The following is a 19729-nucleotide window of genomic DNA, read 5'->3' on the forward strand; positions in this document are numbered from 1 at the left end:
AATACATTTAAGTCCATAATACTTTCATATTATATTATGGGAATTAAATTTTAAATAAAAAATGTTATATAATGAGACAATTTATCACATCAGCTGACGCTACAATCTGTATCTGACCAAGTAGGAATATGCCGGCTGGCTCATCCCTCTATTCAAACAAAATTTAATGAGGCATACATCGAATACGTGTGTGGCTGTTTGCTCCCACATGCACGGCTCATGTGGGATCCGTGTGGCATTGTGTCTATGTGCCTAGCTACGCTCTCGCATTTCTATAATTGTTGATCAGGCTTTACGTTTGATGGATTGAACTAGATACTATTTCTGATTCATTATATCCTGGAATGATTATGTCTTGTTTTGACGAAATATCGGGTCGAGAATATTTAATAAGTTTCTTTCTAATTACTTCATCATCATAAATTTGGCTCCGAGCCAACGTTTTGAGATCATCACTCTATCTCTTGGGGGAGTCATCCTACATTGCATTTGACCCCTAAGATATTATTAAATCCGATGAATGAATTGAAATGTCTACTAAATAACTTGAAAAGTATATCCAATTGGACATTGTTAATTACTACACTGTTCTAATAAAGTATGTTTTTATTTTTTTTTGTTGGCGTGTATGTGATATATGTATTATCAAGAAAATTACTTAATACTCATGGAGAAATAGTGATGAGTATGGATAATTTTGGCTATTAGTATACTAATCAGGATTATAAAAAATTTCAAATTTCTGCTTATAGTTCGCAATAAACGTAAGTCCACGTGAGGATGTATTGTTAATTGCTAGATAGATTGTTTATTACTAGCAACTCCCTAATTAGGTATTATTTTGTGATAGCGAAATTATGGAATCGATTTTTTAACTTTTAAATTATTATAATTTTCATATTCCTATTATTGTTAACATTGACAGGATATATATAATAAGTTTCGGCCCCAAAAAGACAATTTATAACTTGTACGAACGTCTCTTCCTTCCTATTTGTTGTATATTACAATAAGCAAAGAATCCTTGTCTTATATGAAATTTGCTTATTCTTTCCTTATTTATCCTATTACAGAATTAATTAGGTATATAAAAAAAGTTTTTTATTCAAATCAACCTTTGAAAATTGAAAATGGTGCACGTTTATTTGTATAGTACCTATATAAGTATTGAAATAATGATAGAATAAACAGTACAGTATTTTTAATACATCAATAAAACAATCTAACTCCGATTTAACAGAGGAATAACTTGGGAAAAATAAAAGATTTTGTATTGCGGATAGTCATCTGTATATACGATAGGTAGAACATCGATAAGCAACTCACTTTTAGGGATTCTTATAATATTATATAGACGTAAAGGGGATTTGAGAAAATGTTTTACGATGTTCTATTCAATACTGCGAGTAATCCTCTTTTCAGATTTGCCGATGCCTTATAAAGATTCTAATCCTCATCTTTAGAATTTAGCGGTCTAGGAGCTGTCCCATGGTATGATGAATAAATGTTTTCTATAAAATTGTTTAGGAGGCTGGTTGATTTTAATAAAATGACTAAATGACAAGTTCGTTTACATATTATTTGACGAATTGTTTAACTTTTTTAGTGTTAATATGTATGTATATAAATGCTATGACAGTTTTGATAGTTTCTTTAGTATAGCGTAAGTATATTTTTTATTTGATAGTTCGGCCCGCGTGGTTAACTAAGCGCATTGTGTAACTATTATGGTAATCTGTGGTGTTCACGAATATTATTATCGTCGTGCAGTCATTTCACCATCATAATTATAAGAGTTGTCATACCTGACATTAGTGTTGGGCATATGTTTTGATAAGACATTATGGGACGTTACCACTTACGAGATACAAACAGTATTAATTAATTACATAAATAATAGTAACATATAATAATAGAATAGAATATAACGGATAAATCCAACTATGTGTTATACACAGATCATTTACTGTGTTTATTTAAACAATTTTATTCAAGAGGACTTCTTATAATATGAGCAACAGTCACAGAAAAAAAATTGAATATTGCCATGTCTGTTCGTTTTTCCGTATGTCACCGCCTAAAACTCTAGCAGTTAATGTCCGGTCACATATTTTATCAGATTTTCTTTAGTAATCTCCTGCGGGGTTAAGTGCAAGTTTTTTTTGGCTTGTATTTTTTGCTGAGCTCAAGGCTTTCCTTTTAGAAAGTAGTAACTGACATCTCAAGACAAGTAAGGTGCCAATGACATCATAGAATCGATTTGCTGCAAATAAATTTTAAAGCTGAATACAGTTTTGTAAAGTTAACAAACGCATAAAAATATATTGAAAAAGTGTGTTCAATTTTATGTGAACCGCTATATTTACGTTGCTTTAGGGCATTTATATAACTTTTAATAAAATAATTTATCGTATGCATGGTTGGTCTATTAATTCAAAAAGTCGTATACTTGGAGCGAAAGATTTTAGTTACGGTTTGAATTTTATTTCTTGTACATTGTATCTACACAATTTATGTACTAGCTTCAATTTATGTAGCAATTACGTACGCTGAGGATAGGCAAAGCTCCAACAATACACTTGTTCCGATCAAAACTACTTATGTAACCACGCATGTAGCGAATCTCACTTAGGTATTTGCCTCAATAATTTGACTAGGAAAAATATATTTGGATATAAATCTGTCGATGGCCTTACATAACGCACTATGTAAATATTGGACGATGGTTGTTGGTAAACTCTAGACGAATGTTCTCCGATAATTTATGTTGGCAAGCGTGCCTATTGTCGGACAAACAACGCCGGCTCGTGGCCAAATTTATATTCCAAGTTTTGGTGAACACGGACTATCCGCAGAAATGCCCTACTGGACCCCAAACCGATAAACAACTTACTAAGCAAAACTGATACAAATGAGCGTGAGTAATACAAAAGCCGGACACTTTGTTTGGCCGAAAGTTTTGTTTATTGAGGTTGTGTGACGCTTCGTGGTTAAGATTCTCTATTTCAATAAAATACGTGGATATGATAAAATTCGTTGTACTCTGAATATTATATTAAGTAAACAAGTACTTGACAACGGCCACTTGCGAAGTAGCTTCTCGTTTGGTAAACATTGATTCTGATTTTTATTTGATATGAAATTACGTTATAATTTAATGTAAGTTTACAACATCATGATTGAATTTAATATTTTTTTAAATAAATAGTTGGTATTTTTGCTAAAAATACTTTGAATTAAATCGCTACCGCAGTAGCAATTTGACCAGAATAAACTACGGACATAATATTTAAACTTGACGCTATTGAATATAAAAATCAATTAATTGTTTACCAATTGGCATGCATGCAAAGGGGACAGTGCCACAGCCGCCGAGCCGCTTTGGCTGCATCCCAGACACGTTTTGCATTTTATTCAAAACGTTGACGTGAAGGATAAAGTTTTATTATTTTACTACTTTAACGTGATCCGACTGCACCTGCATGACTCACGTAGCCTAGCGATTTACTAAGCCTTTAATATACACAATTCAAATTCACGTAACCGACGGAACAAATTTCCATCTTTTTACTGCAAAAGAAAATTGAATCGTTAAATGTTACGGCTCACGCGCACGCCGATGTGAATAAAATGGTAATATCGCTTAATTCCCCAATAAATTGTCCTGACACTGAAATTACTCGGATGATGAACGTGATCGCATTCGGCGGAACATATTACTTGTCACACGATTTGGATTCAGGTATCGTTGGTTTCGCCACTCGGCGGCAACTGCAAGAATTTTAAACAGAGACTGTTGATGTTCACAACCGTATTTTCATTATGTTCCAGCTTCCCTCGTATGAATGCAAATCCTTTGCGAACAAGAGAATCCAATTATTGGAAACATTTAATATGCGTGATGTCAAAATTAAGCGATTAATATACAGTAAACACAGGGCTTTTTCATCGATTGTCGTAGAGAACTAACTATGTGTTAACAGGCGTTTATATAAAGCAGAGATGATTTCCTAATAAGTATCTTATTCAGCAGAGAAAATTGGAATGAAGCTCTGCTATTTCGTGTAAATTAAACAAAACTAATGCAATATATGATCATTTATCGAAATTACGGATCAGACTTTCTTGAACTATGAACTTAAATTTTGCAACAACAATACATCAATTTGCGCATTAACAATGCAAGCAGGAACGGAACATTTAATAGAAAATTGCGAAAGGAAAGCCCTGAGGTAACTTCTTTAACACGATCCGAGTTAAAATGCTCCTTCTCTATAATTTCGTAAGTGTACGGAGCATTTCGTCTGATCGGCATTGGTGTGAGTCACCCGTAAATGAGGGCGCGCCTCGTTGTCGGCACGATCACAATATACCTAAACTATTGTTCTTGGAAACCCACGAGCACAAACAGTAGGCCGCATAATACAGAAAATAGCCAAATATTTATATTATTCAGCAAAATTTCAATAATCTGTTTGTACTTGAAGAAATTTTGTAGACTGTGAATCTAGTAGTAGAAACTAAATCATTGGTCTGATTGTTTGTATGTCACTTCTGCGCAACTTGAAATTAGATAGCAACAAGACGTAATTAAAGATATTATAATTATGTTGTTTATGAAAACACTAGGTATATAAATTTATTATGCACTTAAAGTAAATAAGGTATGTAGAAGCATAGAACGAATAGTACAGGCCTATAAGCCTTTATAAATGTCAGAGGGATATTCAAACTGTATATTTCATAAATTATAATAGAATATTCAATGTGATGTATTCATTATATACTTTTCATTAATGTTTATAAAATTTATCAGCCTGTGTTTTCAGCACGTAGCCTAAGACTGGCGAAAACTTTCCCCGTGCAATTAGAGCAGCAGTAGCTTTCAAGATTTTTAACCACAGCATAACTATTACTGTAATTAATAAACTTAGTTTCATATTCATTTCATGCATACATGACATATAAAATATTTTAAAAGTAATTCAGTATAAAAGTATTCTCTATGGCATAATATCATCCAAGATATATATCATTATATTACATAGGCAAAGGAAAACGAGATTTCTTGAAATGGAAAACAAAACTAGTACTTATAATATAATATTTTATAGCATGAATTTTCTCTCTTCCTCCAGATACTATATATATATATAACTCGAATATTTAATATTTTCAAAAAAGATTGCTTAGTGTCATCAAGGACCCACAACCCTTATGGGTTGTGGGTCCTTGATGACCAATGTGGTTATCACATTGGCGCTTATTATTCGTTCAGTGATATAGAAATAAAATGTGTTCTTTTATCTAAAAACTGATTACTACTACTAATCTAAAAATCTTACTAACTAATCTAAAAATATCTAGCTGTAATATATATGCAATTATTAAAAACTTAAAAACTTCTCTGCCACTGACCGTGCTCTTTTAAATGTACTAGTATAAGAATATTGATACTTTCTTACTTATTATTATTACTTCTTATACTTTAGAGAAACAAAGCACAAGGTGTACTTGAGTAAAACAGAAGGAAATCTCTTAAATAAATACAAAACATGCCATGCCCTTGGGGTAATACCACAGATAACATAATATTGGTAATACTAAATTAAATATTTTCGATTAATGGACAGATCCCTCCTACCAGTTCCTGGTGAGATTATGATGCATATTTTTTAGTATTACAAAGTATAAAAAATGATGGTGTAATCTTTCAGGCTCTAATGTAATAATAATATTTAACAAGTAAAGGAAAACTAGCAACATATAACAAAGTTCAGGTAAGGTCAAATTATAGGGATATTATGCAGATATTTATTAGGGTAGGTAAAGCTCTTTATTTACTGCTAGGGTCCAATTGCGTATACATGTGTATGGAACATAATATAATCCAATCGGCTGGCAACTCCGAGGGTATAGATTATGTGACGACCGTATCGAATTTTTATTCGTATTAGAGCACGAAATTTATTCAAATTATATTTCACGGTAGATTGTTTCTTAGGAAATTGTAGGCGGCTCAGGAAAGGTGAAATTTGAATGTATAATATCAACATTGCTTAGGAAAGATTTTCTAAAATATTGTCTGAAGCTGTAAAATTATTAATTAAGTAATTTTACATTGAAATATTCTATTTTTATTACTTAGCCGCTACTGTCTGCAGTTGATGATTAAATAGTATTACGTCTGTGCTAAAGCATGAATGGATGAAGTTAATATCGTGTTAATTAACCCGGTGGTGATTTATACCTAAATTTAACGACCTAAGGTCGACTTCAGTGGATCGCGTGCAAGTCGACCTAATTTTTGCTAGAAATGCTTTCACTACACTGGTTGCGGGTTCGATTCCGCGGTGCTAATACTTGTAATCATGAGTATTATTGTCTGTAATTATAAGAGCCCAGCTTAGCTTGGGACTAGATGGCGCTGTGTGGCTTGACCAGGGCTATTATTATTGTTAAACAAACTAAATGTTAGTTTGTTTAACAATAATAATAGCCCTAGCCCTAGTTATTAGTTATAAGTATCGTTCTTTGTATATACGGAAATGAATACGATTCAATTTAAATGTATGCACACACATACCAGAAACTAGGGAAATTATTAGTTTTGCGGTGCAGTAAATTTCGATCGATGTTCGTCTGTGGTCAGACAAGGGACATAGGAATATTGTCTGTCACAAAATTTATTACGATGTAGACAGGGCTGCCGCGGGATGCGCCCAATATATCCAATATATCAGACGGTAACTGTAAACAGCAATACCACTACTCAAATTTGTTTATGTGAATGAATAATATATAACAGCGGATCTAGTCTGCGATCTAATCTCAAAATCCATTTTAATACAATCCAGTTTTAAACTAATCTTTTGAAACAGTATCAATACTAAACTGAAAAAAGAACTATGTCTGTTCGTTATTTCGTTCACTCCGAGAAATAAAATGAAGACGTTATTCATGAGTTGAGCATTTAATTTGTTATTTTTCTGTTACTGTGATTGAATATTTTCCTTAGTCGATAGTCACAGAAGATATCCACATTTGAATAAAAATATCTTAAAAGGAACCAAAATAGAAAGGTTGCTGAAAGTTTCCCTCTATTAATTTATTTTTGTCTGTTTCTACATATAGTTGTATATATTTATGTTTATGAGCGATATCTATTATTCATGAATTACGTACATATTTGTAATCTATCTTAAGTATAGTACAAGTAATTAACAAAAAGCCCCGAAATCTTGGCGACGTAGAAGGTATACTTTCCTACATTAACATTCTTTTGCTGAATTATTCATGCGCATTTAATTGAATAACATTTAAATTCATTAGTCTGTATTCTTTCTTATCTACACCTAGAGGGCGCCAGTGATTCTTACAGTTTCTTTTATTTATATTCTATACGTATTTTATATATACTTATTTGTTGGTATTCTCTATTTATATTTAGTCGTTTATATATTTTCAGTATTCATCATTGTGAGAATATAATTTAAAAATATACAATTTTAATTTTTGATAGCATGACTAATTAAAATGTTGGCGCTACTTGTCAGCGTGAAGGCTTTAAATATTTTACTTGTATATTCAGACCTATTCATTTATTATATGAATATCTTCACCTAATTTCTCTGAAGTAGTCAATTTCATAGTCAATAGGATTCTTTATAAATCTTAACAGCAATATGTGTCCTCATTAGCCCAGATTGTGCAGAGATGTCTCCTTTCCTTTCCCGTTATTAAAAAACATTCTTATGACATATACCTGCTGCTTATAAGCGGCTTTGTTTGTAATATACTTCATTTTATTGAATAGATGAAAAGAGTACACCTTTAAAAGAATAAGTTTAATATATAATGTTAAAATCGATAAAATTAATGAAAACATTGTAAAAAACAATCCATTTGAAACCACGAATGTTTTGAAAGTCACCTTTAATGAATGTATTCTTTCCATTTATCTGTTTCAAGAAATTTTGAATTTCAGATTTGAACGTGGCAAGCTGTAGTCCGTTAATGGATGAATAATACTTACTCCCGGCCCCAACCATAATGGAATCTTGAATACACTTCTGAATTCACATTATTATGACATCTCGAGTGTTTCACGACACTTCTCGAACTTCAGACAGTTGTAAGCGTACAATAACATCTATGTACTACTGTTGAATTGAATTTTATTTAGAATAATAAGATGATTTTATTGTGTATAGGTAATATACTAGTAGGTAATATACTAACTTATTAAGATGATCATATGTTTCAATATTCTTTATATAATGGACAATTATACAATAGTAGGTACCACCGTAACATAGTCATTTAATGATTTTTCCTCAATTTGTTTTGTTTTTGGAATATACGAGTCAATGCCATAGGCGTCTAGGGACAAATTTTGATCGCTCTATGTTGTATAAAATAGATATATATGTATATAATTATTATATTTTATGTAAATATAGACGAAATCGTGGTTAACAGCTAGTCAAATATACAGACAAATTAAACAGTTTCATTCACATATTAAGTACGCAATAATTACATTAAATTGCCGCTGTTTAAATACCTAATTCGAAGTACGACTCAACCGTGAAATATATGTACAATATTACAGACGTATGTACATAATGCATGTATCGCGTATTTGTCGAACATTAGCATTGCCTCTGAAATTACAATCGGACATGCTAATGTGCATTAACCTATCGACCCTACAACATCTGCACCGAGCTATCTGGCAAATTAATAATACCTATTCACAAATTAGGCACAATATGAGACCTAATGCGTACATTACGTGGTTTGATATTTGAAATGAAGGCGAAAATAATTAAAAAATTATTTGCTACCTGGCAAAGGAAATAATATAAACTGCTATAATCATTACATCAGTATTAGACATTAAAAAAGTCCTTGGCCTTGACCTATATCTGTAACAGTTTTTGGTAACAGCACGCATTTAAAAATAATTAAGTTCCATGTAATGTAAAGAATAGAGGTATAAATCGAGATTTTCGTAGAAAAATGAATGATCATTTTTCTACGAAAATCTCGATTTATCATGTACATTATAAGTATAGAGTCCAGCTATATACTTATAATGTACATGATGTACATTATAAGTATATAGCTGGACTCTTTGTTATTTCCGTCATAGAATTAAATTACAGATGACTAATATTATAAATTACTTATATAGGTACCAAAACAAGGAATTTGTGAGCTTCGGGTACTCTGGTTAATAAAATTCATTAATAATGTTTCTAATAAAATACTGGCTTTTTATAAATTATTCCCTAGTGTGCGATACGTTTATTAAGATTGTCTTTTGGCGTTATAGCTACTTACATTTTTTTATTTATTAGATGAAAGTGTGTTTTGTTAATATCTGAAACAGAGAAAAAAAAATTATGTACTGCATGGAATTATGAACAATACTTACAAAATTAGAAAACAAACTATATCTCACGGCACTGCACATGATTGCAGATTAAAAATATTGTATATGATACTGTAGTATATAACCTATGTGTGTACCAAATTCAATACGAATACATTCAGTAGTTTATGTATTCAAGAAATTTATCGATCCACCATATTACATTCAGTAGTTTATGTATTAAAGAAATTTATCGATCCTGATATTCAAATAATTGCGTAATTATATATATATTTACTATTTATTAATATTTTACAGCTCTGGATGCAAGTCCTTTAGCCCAACATAAAGTATAAAAACTTAAAAACAATTACTTATTAGTAGTGTTGTCGTCTGTCAAAATTCTTTATTAGACTGTGTTGAGTATACAAAATATATATAATAAAATTATTAATTGAAAATACAATGCAGAAGTGAAGTATTAAACTATGCGTACGTTAGCAACATACAAATATAACATATATTTCTATATCAATTTCCAATGTAAGTAATGAACAATGTGTTAATGAATACAGAATAAGTGCGAATTTAGCTAAATATGGATAATTTAACTTGCTTCTCAGTGTAATGCTCCATTAATTTTAGGTTACACGCTTGATTAACATTTAAGTAATTGAGGCATTACACCACAGGGGCTGTTTAGCATAAAGACAAACTGATTTAGGTATTTAGTAACAATTTTTTACAGTAAACTAATAATAATAAACTTTTATACAGATATTTTACATAGGGTAGTCAGAGACATTATTAATTATTGTCATATAGTTGAATTCAATATATCAAGAAGCAAACTTCATATTTTCCATGTAATGTTATTTACATAACCTTTAAGGCTATGTAAATAACATTACACACACTACCACATACAACTTGATAATGATTATTCTTTATAATGTTCGTTATTTACAGTTATTGATTTATTGATTTATTCAAACTGTACATCAAATCTTTACAGAGCGTTTTGAGCTATTTAAATTACAGCAGATAAATAATATTAGGTACCAAATTTTTTTACTAATAGTGTTTGAAAGTTTTCTGCAAAATAATTGAGAATTTTATTCCAAAAGCAACTTTTAAGACGAGTGTTATTTAAATTGTTATCTGTACAAATTTAAAATTAGATTTATTTTTAATGTAATATTTGAATTTCGAATTTAAGGTTCTTACTTAGTATTATTTAAAATAAAGTAATGAAGCTACAGTAATGAATAGATAAGCCAATACTTTGAAACAATGTTCGATTAAATAGTGTTTTAAATTTACGATGGTACTAATAGGGTGTCTGGTACTAAATTCATTCAAACACAATATTTCCTCTAACTATGATTTGTTAATAAATACCAAGAACTTGAATAAATCGTATCGGTATCGTACTATAGTTAGATGTTAAAACTATATTGCGAATCAGTATAATCATGGGAGTCACGTTCAGCTTTCATTTGCGGTGTACTCGTGTACCGGTCTATTGGTTCGAGTCCAGGGTCGAGCAAGTGCTCTTGTTACCGGCTCACTTAGAATTTGCGGTTCGAATCACTCATTCAAATGAGCTCGGGTAGTTTATCCGTTCTGTATTACTATAGTGGCAGAAAATGGGAATTTATTTCCATTTCATTGTTTAGTACTAGCAATCGGGAGAACTAAGGTTTTATTTTTAATTGTGATAAAATATTTATAAGTATGTAATTAGTAAGTGAGAATTATATAAATAAATTCTATTTGTTCTTTTTAAATTTATTTATATCTCAGGCATGCGGAATAGGAATATATATAATTAACTTTTTAATTTCTGTACGAACGAAGGTGTGAGGGATCAGCGGGGAAAAGGCGACATCCATTTCTACGTATCCCTTGGATATAAATGAAGTAACCTATTGAACTATATATATATATATATATATATATATATATATATATATATATATATATATATATATATATATATATATATGTGTACCAATAAATTATTTAAAGTAAAATAAGATGATAATAATTCATAAATAAGAAATTATTACCACAAACACAATGTTTAGTATTTGTCCTGTTTATGGCAATACTTAAACCCAACAAAAGCAATGGCCGCTCGTTAAGGAAATTTCGTTTAGATTATAATCAAATGGAAACGTAAACAAACTTTTCGTCCCACGTGACAAGCATCCGAAAAACTTGGGACCATTCTAATTTCACGTCTTGACGAAGAGGCCTCCTCATTTTCCTGACGGTTGCGGATATTTTCAATTTTCCCCACGGTGGCTCCTTTTTATTAGTTGTTGTTTCGCCTTGAATACTAATCGGCCAAGAATTAACATTCACGTGACATTCCCTTTGCTTAGCCGAGGCGCGATGTGCCAAAAACGCGAATTCTCATTTAGGGCTTCAATACACAATACTTTTGTACAATCGAACAGCGATTTCATTGATTTTGCGGATTCACAAGAACAGCCATAGACATGGTTATATCATATACTATGTCAACATATAAGTTTCATAACATTCACATAATAGATCTACTATTATATTCGCCCTGTGTGTAGTTTTGTAGACATTTCTCAGACAAAATTCGCTGTCGTGGTTTCTGAAAACGACACGCGAGGCACTCTACACGTAGCAAATCGCTGAAGTATAATGAATAATTAAAATAGTCGCTGAGACAGGCGATTTTATTTATAAACGATAGAGCGTTGAGGGTTCATAAAATCGTCCAGCCTCGATGTGTAAAGCATTTAGTATCTAAACTGTTTGCGACATTTGTATATTTCAGTTGAAATATAATATTTGTTGTAACATTTTAATATACTGGGTTTAAATCTATATGCGTCTATCTGGATTTAAATGGTAGTAGGTAAAAATTAAATTATGGAATTGTGACCACTAAACAGTTACGGTCATTATGGACATGATACTAATTTACATTAAAGAATAGATGTATTAGGTATCAATAAAAATCTCATTAGAAATGTTTCTGTAATTAAATACCATATTAGATTTAGCAAATATATTATTTTTTCTTCGATAGACATTAAAAGAGTATGTAATATGTTGAAACAAATCGAAATTCAAACTGAATTTCCAATTGATGCAAATTCAAAAAGTCCTCCGTTCTGTCGGTGTGCCTGTTTCTAACTTCAAACACAATTTTACTGTTACACTTTTATATCATACTAGTATGCGAAGTTTCAGCATACTAATGCGAGCACATTACCACCTAATGCTCCGGAACATTGGACGTCGATGATACGTTAAATAGCACACCTTTAACCTCAGTACTTTATTCACGTTAAAGCTTACAATAAAATGAGAAGTTTTATGAAATAGATGAAGAGCATCGCTACGCAAAGTGTTACCGATTATAAATTCATCTTAAGACATCGCAATTAAGGGCACTACTCCATTTCCTTTCCTCTATAATATTTTCTTTTATTTCTTAAGGTATATACAATAAAACATAAACAAAGGAACGTCGAGATTATATAATTTGATGCTGTGAGCAGTTATTTCATTATATATTTTATATTAAAAAAAACTACTAGTGCCTGTGACATGGCATATACGTATCAAATCAAAGTACGATTAATACAAAATATATTTATTCACATAGGACTCTTTGCACATCATATTTTTTATCACTATCCCTACCTTCCAGTTCGGCTAGCAACTTCAGTTGAGAAAAATTGGAAAGTAACTCAACCGGAATTTTATTGGCTATGGAACTATTGACTATTGTAAAATTTATTTACTAACACCAGGGTAATTGCAGGTAACTTGCCGACTTTTTAAAGAGGAATTAGCTATTTTCTCGAAGACTTAATATAGTATCATTTAGTCGTGAAAATATAACAAACAGGTAGACAAACTTTCACATTTATATTATTAGTTTGAACAGTATGGACGGTATGAATTAATATGGATTAGTATATAAAATTGTAATAACGTAATACAGTGAGTTATTTAGTGAAACAGTTTAGCATTAATGAGTTAGATGCATTTCACTGTGCCTATGCATGGGTAGTAAATACAACGAGTTGGCTACAATAGTGGCGATGTAATTAAAGCTGAACTTAATCTGCTGTCACTGGTTCACGGGTGAAGCGTCGCATGGACCGAATTAATTAGATTTTTGATGAATTACCACATCTCATGTAAACTGGTCCACTTTTATTTACATTATAATGGGGACAAATAAATTAGAAGTTCATTATATTTTATTAATTTACACAGTTATTACATTTCATAGATTTTACTAGTGGACTATCTTTTTTACCCCTTTTTAACTTTTTTAGTTATTATTGTATAATATAGACTATATCCCATTGGAATACGGGATTACACTCTATAACTATAATCCCGTAAAGGTTACATCGTGTTTTTTGTGAAATGAAAAGTACATCATATATAATCCATAAATATTTTTATGAACTTAATATAACATTATGAATTTAAGATTAATCATTTCCGTTGAATGGTTATTAGGAAAGTTGAGTTAGGTTATTTATTCCAATGGGATATAGTCTATATTATACAATAATAACATTGCGCCAAGCTACTTGTGCAGCACTTGCAATGTTTTAACTTACTACTTGACCTCCCGATGGTCACAGGTTTGAACTTAGCAGGCGCCTACACCTACAGTTTTTTTAAATCAACGCGCTCATTAAATGCGATCTGTCATCAATATGCGATCGCTTACATTAAAAGTGAAACGACTAATTAAGAGATTAGTTAATTCACAAGTCCCTAGTAGGTAATGTGTCAAAAAAAGATATGAATAGAGTTCAAGAAGGATAAGAGAAGCGAATGGAGACTATATATTTGTTTACAAAAAGTATTTTAATGTGTCTAGATGTTGTTCACCATTGATTATCTAGCTTAGTTTGGAACTAGAATACATGTCTAACCTATATTAAAAAAACAATTTGAACGTAATAATTTATAGTAATCAAGAAATCGTGACAGAGAATCGTGAATTTACACAACGTCATACTTTATGTAAGGTAATCTTAATTATAAAATTATACCCTGATAGAGTAATCTAAGTTCATCTGCTTGATGTTGTACGAATAATTTGATGTTTCTTTGGGCATTAAAATTTATAAGCAACGCAATCCAATGTGGAATGTATAAATTAATTAAATATTCTCTGTTCGTGTAAGCAATGCTATTTGGTAGTTACAGATTACTTAAGCAGAATTATATGTATTTGCATTATTATTTAATGTACCTACTGAATGCTGACCACCCAAGAAACGGTGTGATGTTTTCAAAAAAGTGTTGGTTGCTAAGCAACATACTTTGTGAAGTAAAATGGCGGAAATTTATCTAGCAGAGGTAAACTTTGTACAAAGTAGTTTGTCTACCTTCACTCAAAGTGTAAAGTGTACCTTACCTACTTCAGTCACCAAACAGTGAAATAACAACATACAGAAGCATAAAATAGTCATCGAGAATGACATTGCACGCATCACCTGATGACATACTATCCGTGATGTATCTGTCAGCTTGTTTGTCATTGCAGTTACATAAAAAAAAGATCATAGATATATTGAAATGATAAATATAAATAAACCGTATGACGTCAACAAAAGCAGTAAATTCCTATGCAATGTAGTTTAAGTCTTCTATAAGCATAGTTTCAATCTGGTATCAACAAAACAGATCCCTTTGTTTTAGAAATATAGAAACCAACAGAATTATTTTGAAAGGAAATTTACATCGCCGGAGGCTTCATAAAGCCCCGCATGTAATTAAAACAAACAAATTATGTTGTTAATACAAATATCCAATATCTATATCCTGATTGAACATTCAATCGACCATGACTCGGTAGGTATTCGTTATGGATCGAAATCTTGACGAGTACCCGATCACAATGGTCGAAAAGCTCCGCCGAGTTTCGAGTAACCTTTGCCCCAATATTTTGATTGAATCGATGTTATAAAGCAAGGTCGCCATCATTGTGGTGCTATTGTGCATACCGAAGGCTCACTCCACGATGCTATTGAGAGCGGCCAATTATATAAATCGAAGCATTTTGAAACCAAATCCATCACTATAACAATAAATAGTAATAAACAAAGCGATCTCGTTACGAAAATAATTTTCACAATGGAGTCTAGTTAGCGTATTGTGAAGCGAAAGATGCGTGCTTAGATTAAGGAATATAAGGTTCATAGGACAGATACAGTTCAGGACAGACCTAATATTTACTTAAATTTATTAGAAGGAAGAAAATGAAAAGCGTATATTTTTAAGTAAATTAGAAGGAATACTCAGGGGTCTCGTTCTCTCCCGTTTTCTTAGAAATATCTTATAATTGGAACTTGTCTTAGTTCATAGATAAAGAAATAAAGAAATATTGATTAAATTTTTTTGCTTTTAGTATGAGCTATGAAGCATATTCATTCGGTGTTCTCTATTTTCACTTCATGTCTCTTACGGGACAGATAGAGTAAACTCAGTGCCATGGATATCTTACTTTCTTCACAGTTCTTGCTTAGTTCACTTTTATAACTCTTTTCATCAGATCGTCTTAAAATTTAGGACAAACTTTTATTGAGGCACAGTTCTCTTGGACTATTTTGTAAAGGATATGCCGTGACGATACCGGCTATATAGATATATCAACATTTAGGACACTGTTTGCTTATCATGGACAATTCAAATAATAAATTATAAATAACGGACGTAAATAAATTAGTAGGTACCACAGCTAAGGTAGATATGTTAATAATTATCATACTCCACATTTTATTCGTTGTCCCTAAAAACATTGTAAATTTTAATTACGTACCCCGATTACTGATAAGAGTTGTTTCTCTGCCAGAATTGAATACAGTACCCAGAGGGGAGACGCTGTAGTCTTATCAGTATTCGAATTATAAATGCCAAGAGGCGAAATAAATTATTTATGAAACGATGAATTATGCTGTTTTGTGGTAAAAGAGCTAAGAAAAAAAAGAGTATATGTATTTGATAGTTTCCTAGTTAAAATCTAATAATCTATTTTATTTCTTGCCAGGTCATCCATATATAATAACCGAAAAAACAATTTAAAATATGTGTACATATTTTGTCTCGTGCATATAGCCTACATAATTTAGAACAGGTTCCAGCGACTTATCACAAGACTATTCTTCCGTCATACAGTTTACGATTTGTAAAGTAGTTTATATTGTTTTTATATCATATATCAAACTTCAAAAATTTGTAATACCTGAAAACTTTTTGTTTTTAATAATTTTATATATTCAATTAATTTCATAAAAAATTTTATACAATATTTGAGTAGACTATATTGGATAGGCAGTCCTCGTAATTACGGCATGTTAGGTTTTCGAAATATGCGACGTAAATCGAGACATATTTTTTTATATTTGTCTTGTCTTGTATATTTTGACTTTCGTATCATGCAATTATCTTAGATAGACAGATCTAAATTTGTCGAAAGGTTTTCTTCTCATTTTACTTATACAGGTTGATAATCGAATCGGATATCTTCTTCGAAGCGTAGTTCGTTAACATAAAAAATAATATTGCAAATGTAGGTGATTATATTAGTAATATAGTACTGTATACAATGTAATTCCGGAGCAAATCATATTAAATAATCAAGATTAAATTATGAATATACAATAATGAACAAAGCGAAGGTTTCTCACTCATTTAACAATAACATTAAATTATTACATATCGCTGATAAGAAGAAACGTGCAGCATCCATTCCAACGGAGGTCATTTACTAAGTTATATAGTCGCAATTTTTAATTGCCCGTCATATAACCCATCCAGCCGAAGTGTGACATACGCCAACGTGGCATATATTCACGTCTCATTCGACCTTTTACTTCGTTCATCTGGAGTGACATCAAGAGAGAAGCAATAAATTGTTTTTTACTTTAGTTATAGATTACAACATGGAACGGATGACATTGAGACATGATGATGGAATAATTAAAAATGGTAATATACATATGTACATTATTATAAAAAAAATGAGAATTAGATCGTTAACATATTTTAACGTTAACAGTTCTTGTACTCAACAGTATATGAGATTGAGTGATGACATAATTTTTTTATATTTATAGATTGCATTTTACGTTAATAATGTAATGTGTATTTATTTGTAGCATGAAATGTGTCTCCCTTGATATTAATAAGGTTTTATTCATATAATATTAATAGTAATATCAGGACAATTCACACAGCGCTATTTAGACTCAAGTTAAGCTATCTAAAGCTTTTGTTATGGGTACTTGATAACTGTTACAAATACATAGGCATTTTTTTCGTCAATATATACATATTATACATAGAAATTCCAAGGTAAGCAGTGCTTAAGTTATGGGGACTAGACAACTAATTTTGTATATACATATATAATATACATAGATCACACTGACGGATACAATGATAATCATGAATGCATTGTTATTTGTTTCTTTACATTGTCTCATATAGCTCACTACTTGTTGATACAAACAGAAAGATAACTCTTAATTATCTCTGGGGAGTACCTTCCAACCCTCTACACGATGTACTAAATGCCATTTAGCTGTAAAAATCTCCGCCCTTATATAGCCTCTGAGTATTTTTTCACTGGGAAGTGGGATTTATAACTTTATTTACTACAATATAATGGGATATTACGCCTCCTGAACCATTACTTTGGGACAGAGGCTACATCTTAGATATTACCATAGATATATATATAGAAATAGAAGATACGGGTATCAATTTCTAGCTATGTAGTCTATTGTAGTATTTTTATTATTTAGTAAAATTTTACTAAATACATCTCAGTAGACATTTTGAAATTATAAACACGAAACGTTTTTTGTACGAATGTCTTGCAGTAATACTGTATATATGTTTTTGATTCAAATACAAAATATTGTTATTATTAGTTTACACTTTGTATGAAAATTGAATGTAGGTATCACTACTAAGTTGCTTTCTATACCTACACACGTTTGTGTGTAATAATTTATTGAACAGTAAAAAAGTCAAGATTGAATATACAGTGATATTAAAACTTGCTTTGATGTTACAGAAGATATTTGTTTAATCACGTGTTAAGTTATGTTCTGATATTCCTTGACATTCACAATTCAATTGTATGTACTATACGTTAAAATATTTTTGTATTACATAAGTATTTAGTATTGTTCATTCAATTATCCAATACACATACGTCTAATAGACCAATACAGTCATACTTTGTAATCTCTTCCTTCATTTTTATTGAAATGTAATGCAATAAAATTATTACAGTATTAACCTCGAGCATTTGGGATCAAAAAGTCAAGGGCGCAAATAACTTATTGTTTACTAAATTGACGTGCACGTTGGTGCATCATCTTTATTTCAACGGCGCTGAATGATATGATATATCATCCAAAACGTTAATTAGTATCCATCTTTTGAAGCTATTAGTAATGGGAGATGCGTAGGTTATATGTAGGTATGAAACATTCATTGTTATTATATACACGAGGTCAGAAAATAACTTCGTGACGCTTTGCGTTTGTGGCAGGGCTTTTTTGATACTCGCTTGGGTTGAATCGTGCTTAACTTTACCACACGTAAAATGACGTGCTATTATATTCACGACTGCCGCTAACACATCCATCAAATGTAATTATGTATTATAAATACGCATAAAATAAAGTTCTTCATTGCAATAGTGTTTAGTTAATAAAATGCATCTGCATAGAAAACGTTAAATTTAGTAATTTCATTATAAAAAGAGTGTACATTAATACTAATAAGAAATTGATGATCAGTGAATTTACCGTTATCGAATTTCACGAAGTCGTCAAAAGGATTATTTGCTGAAAATAATAATCAGTATAACTGGTTGATGGTATAAAAATCTTTGCAATTTCTTTGCTATACAAGAAAAGCGATTTCCTTTCAATGTTCTCTACTAATAGATTTTTTATACGCGAGATATCCAAATATTAATAGAAGACTTTAAATTAACATTTATATAGAAAAGTTTCTACTAAAACGATGATTAAGTAAACTTTGCTCTGAGGGTTACCTTCAGCATTTACTATGCAAGTAGGTACGTATAATATTATGCAACGATTTCATAGTTTTTTCTTTTTGCTACATAAACTTTTTGTTAACGAAGAGCTGTTTAATATATAAAACCAGGGGACAGAGGGTACTAAACGTGCTTAGAGAGAGAGAGAAAAACGTTTATTTGCTTTCTGTGGACTAAGACTTTCACAATAGCGTTTGTTAGGTATCTACTCTCGAGTTTTCCTTTATGTAAAAATCTTTTTCTTT

The 19729-nt window shown here is 30.9% G+C and overlaps 1 protein-coding gene across 4 annotated transcripts in view; it reads right to left on the minus strand.

The window, feature by feature from the left end:
• The window catches only part of LOC131854735 (uncharacterized), a 151590-nt gene that overhangs the window by 12401 nt on the left and 119460 nt on the right, over window positions 1-19729 (minus strand). For 3 of the 4 annotated variants that reach the window (XM_059205879.1, XM_059205876.1, XM_059205877.1), the window contains one exon: window positions 9349-9388. The exons of the other annotated variant lie outside the window; for it this stretch is intronic. The gene's annotated coding sequence lies outside the window, so the exon portion shown is untranslated. The remainder of the gene's footprint in view (window positions 1-9348; window positions 9389-19729) is intronic. 4 annotated transcript variants of the gene reach the window in all.

This window comes from Achroia grisella, unplaced genomic scaffold (genome assembly GCF_030625045.1).
Source record: "Achroia grisella isolate CSIRO2021 unplaced genomic scaffold, CSIRO_AGI_Agris_v1 utg1245, whole genome shotgun sequence".
Taxonomy (NCBI): domain Eukaryota; kingdom Metazoa; phylum Arthropoda; class Insecta; order Lepidoptera; family Pyralidae; genus Achroia; species Achroia grisella.